Source organism: Octopus sinensis, linkage group LG2 (assembly GCF_006345805.1).
Source record: "Octopus sinensis linkage group LG2, ASM634580v1, whole genome shotgun sequence".
Lineage (NCBI taxonomy): Eukaryota > Metazoa > Mollusca > Cephalopoda > Octopoda > Octopodidae > Octopus > Octopus sinensis.
Genome location: NC_042998.1, coordinates 89,763,296 through 89,771,419, shown reverse-complemented (window position 1 = coordinate 89,771,419; position 8,124 = coordinate 89,763,296). Strand labels below are relative to the sequence as shown.

Sequence of the window (8,124 nt, the reverse complement as noted above, 5' to 3'; positions counted from 1 at the left end):
CACACGTCCACGCAAAGTTGTTTATGGAAGACCAGCAGTCACGCATGCATACCTGCCTCCCCTCTCCACGCCACCGATGTTATTCAAGGGAAAAGAAAAAGACCTATACAACTTGGCATCAGTGACGTCGCTACTCATTTCTACAGTTGAGTGTACTGGAGCAGCGTGAAATAAAGCTTTTTGCTCAAGAACACAATACAGCCCGGTGCGGGAATCGAACTTGAGCAAACAGTTTATTTGAAGTTGCTTCAATTCACTCAGCCGTAGAAATGAGTTGTGACATCACTGGTGCCAAGCTGTATCGACCTTTGTCTTTCCCTTGCCTTTTCCATCGGTGATGTGGAGAGGGGGAGGCTGGTATGCATGGGCAACCGCTGATCTACAATAAACAACCTTGCCTGGACTTGTGCCTCGGAGGGAAACTTTCTAGGTGCATTCTCATGGTCGTTCATGACCAAAGGGGTCTTTACCCTTTGTATATATATATATATATATATATATATATATATATACACACACACACATACACACACAATCACACACGCATATATATATATATATTATATATATATATATATATGTGTGTGTGTGTGTGTATGTGTGTGTGTGAGTATGTTTGTATGTATGTAAGCATGTAATTTTGAAAAATTATAAATTTGTTTCATTTCTCAATGAATAGTTCAGTGCATACTAAGAATATTCATTGTCTCATCGCTAATATGCTTTGAACAAAAATGATAAAGAGAAAGGAAAGAAGTGGGAAAGAATGATAATGAAAAAATGGTAGTCTTAAAATTTAGAATAAATTTCGGAAGCCTGCCAGATGAATTCCATATTTAGATAGAAATTATTGTGTGAAGATAAGCTATGTGGTAGGATTTAAAGAAAAAGAGCAAATTTTAAATACTGAGCTGTTACATTCCGTATTTCGATACAAGCTAAACATGCTTTTTGTCTTAAATTTAAAGACAAACACTACTTTGAGTTTAAAGAGAAAAGAATTAATTGTTGTTGATATATTTTTGAAATTTACGTATATGTAAGTTAAATCTATGTGTAAATGTTTGATATCAAGAAAAATAAAGATTTTTTTTAGCACAAAACGGAAGTTAATTATAAGTTATGCAATTTAGTATAATTAAACGAAATTATTGCATTGTGAAATTGTGAAGTGAAACCCTATCATATTGAGTAAGTGAGACTAAAAAAAAAAAAACCCAGAGGAACTGATTAAATAGATGCTGTCAGCTACTGGGAAATTTGGAACGAAGTTAGATTAAAATAATCACAATAATGTTAGTCATTTAACAAAGGCTAAACAAGTGTGTATATATCTTAAACATAGCAAGTGATGATAGCTAACTATTATGAATAGAGCGAATATATATATATTGGCTAAACTGGCAAAACGACCATTCCGAAATACAACAATATATATATATATATATATATATATATATATATATATATATATATATATATATATATATATATGTATATGTAAACAATGATTCCAATAAACAGATAAAACTTTGGGTTTTAATGTACAGAATACATATATAAGTATACATTTAGAAAGAGAGTCAAACTCAAGATTTTCAGGCGATAAACAACCAAGTGTATATATATATATATATATATATCATACATATATAGAGTAAACTTACTAAGATTACATAGACTCAAAGAATTAGAGAGGAGAAGGCGTTACATGTCCAACAACTGTTTCCGAGGGCTTGTAGTTGATCAAGCATTTGCAACCGGTAATGGAAACAAACTTTGGTAAACTCTAGAGCCTCCTTCATCAGAGTGGATAAGTATATGTCTAAAGTATCAGATAATTCTACCTATAAATCTTCCCGTATAATGATCTGATGAAGGAGGCTCTAGAGTTTACCAATGTTTGTTTTCTTTCGTTACCGGCTGTAAATTTTTAATCAACTACATCTGCCAACACTATGAAGTAACTTCGAACCCTCAGAAACAGTCGTCGAACTTGTAGCTCCTTCTCCCCTCTAATTCTTTGAGTTTATGTTATCTAAATTTTCCCTCTCTCTATATATATGCATATATAAAAAAGGCGCAGCGTGGCTGTGTGGTAAGAAGCTTGCTTACCAACCACATAGTTCTGGGCTCGGTCCCACAGCGTAGAACCTTGGGCAAGTGTCTTCGACTATAGTCTCGGGCTGACCAAAGCCTTGTGAGTGGATTTGGTAGACGGAAACTAAAAGAAGCCCGTCACGTGTGTGTGTATATATATTTGTGTGCATCTGTGTTTGTCCCTACCACCATCGCTTGACAACTGATGATGGTGTGTTTACGTCCCCGTAACTTATCGATTCGGCAAAAGAACCGATAGAATAACTTACAAGGAATAAGTCATAGGGTCAATTTGTTCGACTAAAGGCGCTCTTCTAGCATGGCTGCAGCCAAATGACTGAAACAAGTAAAAGAATCAAAGAATATATTCATACTTGATTGAGCATAAACTGAAAATTTTGAATCTGCCTCGCTTTTTACATGTATGCACTCATATATGTTTTGTACATTAAAACCCGAGGTTTTATTTGTTTATTTGAATCATTGTCTTCATATCTGTTCACTTGGATTCCTTTTATAGATACTTTTTAACCTGCTGACTTAGTCCTCGGTGAATATATCGGAGTGTAAGTTCAAATTATTTGAGCACTACAAAGTGTTTTCTATATTGAGATTCTCTCGATCTCATTTGTTGGCTCTCTCTCTCTCTAAACCATCTTTCTTTCCTTCCCTGAGCGTCTGCTAATACTTTACATGTACCACGTCCTCGCATCGTTGTTTTTTTTTCGTGTTTGTTCTTCTTTTTTAGATCTACTATATATGTATGTGTGGAGGCACATGGCCCAGTGGTTAGAGCAGCGGACTCGCGGTCGAGGGATTGCGGGTTCGAATCTCAGCCAGGACGATGTGTGTGTTTATGAACGAAACGCCTAAGCTCCACGCGGCTCCGGCAGAAAGTAAAAGCGAACTTCTGCTGACTCTTTCGCCACAACTTTGCTTACTCTTTCCTCATATATACAGAGGGTTCCTCAAAATGTATACGCATGTTGAATGATCAGAAAGTATGTTTTTATCAAAATATATTTCATTTTCAAAATTAAATTCAAAAGTCAGAATTAAATTTTTTATGATCGCCAGTTTTCAGACCGATGACATTTCTGGTGCAGGAGTTAAGAATAACTCGAAGCAATAGAATCACAAACACCGAGAAACATTTCTTTCGGTATTTGTGCACCTTCTCATTCAGCGACTACTCTCAATTCGTCAACTGTTATCGGTTTCGTACCGCAAACTTTCTCTTTTAAGTATCCCCTATAAAAATCCAATCCACCTGTTTGGCAAAGTTTCAAAGAAGGCCCTTATGTTACTATCGTAGTGTGGGAGTGCTTCATCTTGCTGGAAATAAAACTGTATATCTTCAAAGTACTCGTATGACAGATTGTCACAGCAAGTTCAAATGAATAAGATATGCCTTAATACCACGAAAAAAAAATGTCCATTTAACCCTCTTAATAATATGCAGCACCATACTGTAACACTTGGTAAATTAACATGATGTCCACCGCCTATTCTTAGGTCCCCACTATCTGAAATTGTAGCGGTTGGCTAAGCCATGTAAATTAAATGTAGCCTTTTCACACCAAACTATCTTTGTTGGAAAGTGGGCGTCTTTTATATATCGTACCAAGTACCACTCGCAGAACTCTATTCATCGGCCCGGAGCATCATCAAGAACATGGACTGTTCTTGGAATGCAACTTTCCCAAAAATATTGCTTCAAAATGCGATGGACGCTTGATTTTGAAACTTCTATATCATGATTTGCTAGCTACACAAGTTTTTTGAGCTCTGGCAAAATACATTTCTCGTACTCTTTCTTGCTTTGTGGGGTTCGTTGATATCCGCACTCTTCCAGAACGTTTCACGTGTACATTCTGATTAGTTCCGCCTGCTTAAAACTAATCTCAAACACAAGTTATGATAAATAGCGTGATTCTGCTAATAAAATAATTTTGCTCTTCGACTGCGTTCTCAGTAGCACTTTGGAACAAATTTCCTTCGTTCAAGGCTTTATTATTTCTAACGGATTAGATCTAAAAAGAAATAAAAATCGAGTTAACAGCTGTTAATGTGTGGTGTGTATACATTTTTTTTTTGCGATACGTTGTATAATTCAACAATATTGCAACGTAATCTAGATAAAGAAATTTACTTAATCTTCGAATAAGAAGATGAAAGGTGGGTACTTGGGAACTATATGGATTTGAAAAATAAGAGAGAAAACCTTAAATAACTTTGAAGAGCTGACAGAAAGGCAAATAACTGATGCATTTGCATTATAAATAATGAATATGTAAAAGCACAAGAACATCATAAATGGATTTACGAGTAAGATGGTATGTCATTTGACCTTGACGTAAACGAACGCATCGAAATATAGACACATTTATATATATACGCATATACATACATGCGCCTACACAATAAATACATAAACGTTTAAACATGCTTATATACACACACACTACTAGATTTATACGTATAATCTGCATGCATGTGCTTGATATTTGTCCGCATATATACATGCATATATATATATATGTATGTATATACCAGCAAGTATAAAAGTGTACATTCCAGTTCGCCTACATGCTATTGCATGCATTTTATACACACAAGTGCATTTTGAGATAAATTCAGAGAAATCAATGACGTATGTACATGTATGTGAGTGTGTGTGTATGTGTGTGTGTATATGTGTGTGTATTTACAAATATATAAAGCAGGTATTACACGAAGTACGACCATTACTAGAAATAGCTGCCAGTAAGTTTACGGCGCTATGTTATTTTAATAATGTGTATATATATATATATATATATATATATATATATATATATATATATATATGTTTGTACATGTATGGGTCAAAACAGTTTCATCCATACATGTAACTCCAAATAAATTTGTTGAGTGCCCTTCTTTCGCTTGTCCACTCATTCGGGGGTGTATATATATATATATATATATATACGTATATATGTGTTTATGTTGCGTGTGCATGCGTGTAAATGTATGTGCATTTGGGTGCATGTGTGTTTATGTATATAGATGTATATATATATAATATATACACACGTTAAAACTCGCATATATATATGTACATGTTTACATAAGATGTGTGTGTTTGTGTGTGTGTGTGCGTGTCCCTTTACAAACATATTTGCACAGAGACATAGGTGTATGTATATACATGTATTTGTATATACATGTATATATTTGTATATACATGTACATGTATTTACACGTATATATTTAGTAACATACATATAAAAACGTGCTTCTGAATGCATATCCCCGCATATTTGTTCCGTATGCATATCATGTTTGAAGGATATGCATTTTTGCACACACATTTTCAAGGTATTCATATTTATATACAAATATGTATATTTGACCATGCCTACATAAACAAACACATATATATGTATACATATACATAAATGCATAAATACAGATACATATAGACAACATTTTAACCAGGTTAGATTGTTTGTGGATATAATCAAAATTTCCTCAGATTTGTGAAATGCACCGTGCAGATTTTGTCACATTGAAAGAGAAAAATGACTGCTGTGTGGTTAGACTGTGCAGTTTCTTATAACCCCCGATTTTTGACCTATTGATAACATATTTTTAAAATTTTCATTAATTTACTTGGGGTTAAACTTGTAGAGGCACAAAAGGCCATCACCTCAGTATAATCCGCCCTTTTTTATGGCGTGGGGCGAGACCTACTTTCCACTTATAAAAGTAATGATAAATTTATGAGATCACAAGTTTCTGCAGAATCATTTGCTCTGTAGCTAAAGCGAATTAGGTTATCAGAGTGTATCGCAATTTAGATAGAATAGTCATAGCTTACAATAACTTTACGTATAAAATAATGCTTCATAATCTCTAAAATTTGTAACTGACATAATGAACTTGAGGATAATAAGTTTAGTAATACATTCGTAATAATATTTAATGTCTAAATATAGTGTTTGTTACGGAGAAATTTCATCTGTAAGGGGGATTGTCCTTTAAGTTCAGGCACAATCTTGTAAATATTTAGAAATTCCTCATATTTCAGGCTTATCTGTTGGCCTTCATTATTGACTTCATTAAGAAGATTGAAATTAATTTTCTTACAAATTTTGTTAGAGAAAATACAACTCTGTTTTAAGAATATGTTTGGTATAGATCATGTCGTCTGGCGTATTTTGGAATTAAGTTTCACTTGGTAGTCATTTATCACCTTTTTGTAATTCTGTGTTAACACCATTAAAGCACCATTAGTCTTTAAAAGAAACATAATTTAAATCCCATAAATCTTTAACAGAAACATTTGTAACACTTCTTACTCCACACCAAACTTTGTTTCAGCAGAACTACTTTAAACCACTGAAATAAACACCCATTTAACTACAAATAATTTCAATTCTATCATTTCTAAGTTTTCTGCTTTAAATTCTAATTGCCTTGTTAGGAATATAGTTTATCAATGTACCATACATGGCAACAACATTTCTAAATTACTCTGGTGCCTCTCCACAAATACTTTTAAATGCCACTACATTTAACATGCCTAGTTACACCAAAACCCACTCCATAAAGATGAGCCGTCACTTTCCCACTAGATAAGTGAAGTGAAGATTAAGAATAAACATTATAACCTCACGTTTAACATTTTATCCTAAAGCAAAATAATACTCCACAAGAAAAAACAAAAAAAAAAACAAAACAAAAAAAAATGACCCTACAGCCTTTTCAAAACTGAGCATCTATAAAATCAGATAGATTCTGAGAGAACTTCCAACATTAAACTTTTAAGTATTGAACACTTTACACACCTTAATTGTTAAAATCTCTAATCTTGTGCTTAATTGATTTAAACCATAGCTGCATGGAACCCTGTCTCTTAATATGAATATGTATACAAAATTTCACATTGCTAGCATCTTTTACAAACGTTGGCACGTTTTTTGTTAAGCATTTGCGTACGCAAGTCGTATTTCTTTGTAGTACGACTTTGTAACCTTGCTAACATATAACACAAAGAGCTTAACAAGCGCGCATGATCACGCAGATATACACATGCTCTCACGCCATTTTTCCGACAAAAGGCTGCGTTCCACATTTTATATTTAGTCTTCTATAGATAGATTTGCTCAACTGAGAATTTCCTTTCTTTACGGTCTAATTGCAATTGCTTTTGCCATAACTTGAATTTGAACTGAATTTTGTCTATAAAGTAGAATTTTTATTAATTTGAATTTCTTAATTGGGAATATTTTTCATAGCTATACATATATATTTATATCTGTGCTTATATATGCATTTTAAAAATATTATCACTCGTTCTAGTTATATATCATACTACTACATGCAAATGTCCATGCATTCGCACAATATATTAGTTATCCTTCTTACTTGTAAAAATATGTATGCACATGCAGTTATGTCAAAGTCTTTGTAAACACATAGATATGAAGATGTACATTCGAAGTGCAAAGGTGTATGCATCTATGCATGCATGTATGTATGTATATATATATATGCATGTATCTGTAATTATATGTGTATTCGTACATGCATGCTTAGTGCGTGTGTGCATGTATTACGTGTTGTAGCCATATAAGGCATTAACGCCTACATGAATACTGCTCGACCAATGAACATTGGCCGACTTATCATGGTTGTTTCGACGAACGCTAAGGGAAATGCACGATTTTCCCTGCTGAATAGCTTGATCAAAGTTTCTGGAAAATTTCGTTTACGGTTAAAAGAATGGGGATAAATTCTTAAGCATTGTGTTTATTGTTTTATGAACATTAAATTAACTATAGCTATATAATTACACTCGTAATTATAAACAACATGGATTAAAAAGATATACGAAAACTCAAATGAATATTGGTCATTTCATTATATATATATATATATATATATATATATATGTATGTGTGTGTGTGTGTGGTGTGTGTATGTGCGTATATATACATATTTATATATGTATATACATACATGCATGTATATATG

The 8,124-nt window shown here is 33.3% G+C and overlaps 1 protein-coding gene across 10 annotated transcripts in view; it reads right to left on the bottom strand.

The window, feature by feature from the left end:
• Positions 1 to 8,124, bottom strand: part of LOC115223963 (collagen alpha-1(I) chain) — a 317,450-nt gene that overhangs the window by 99,224 nt on the left and 210,102 nt on the right. The window lies entirely within an intron of this gene.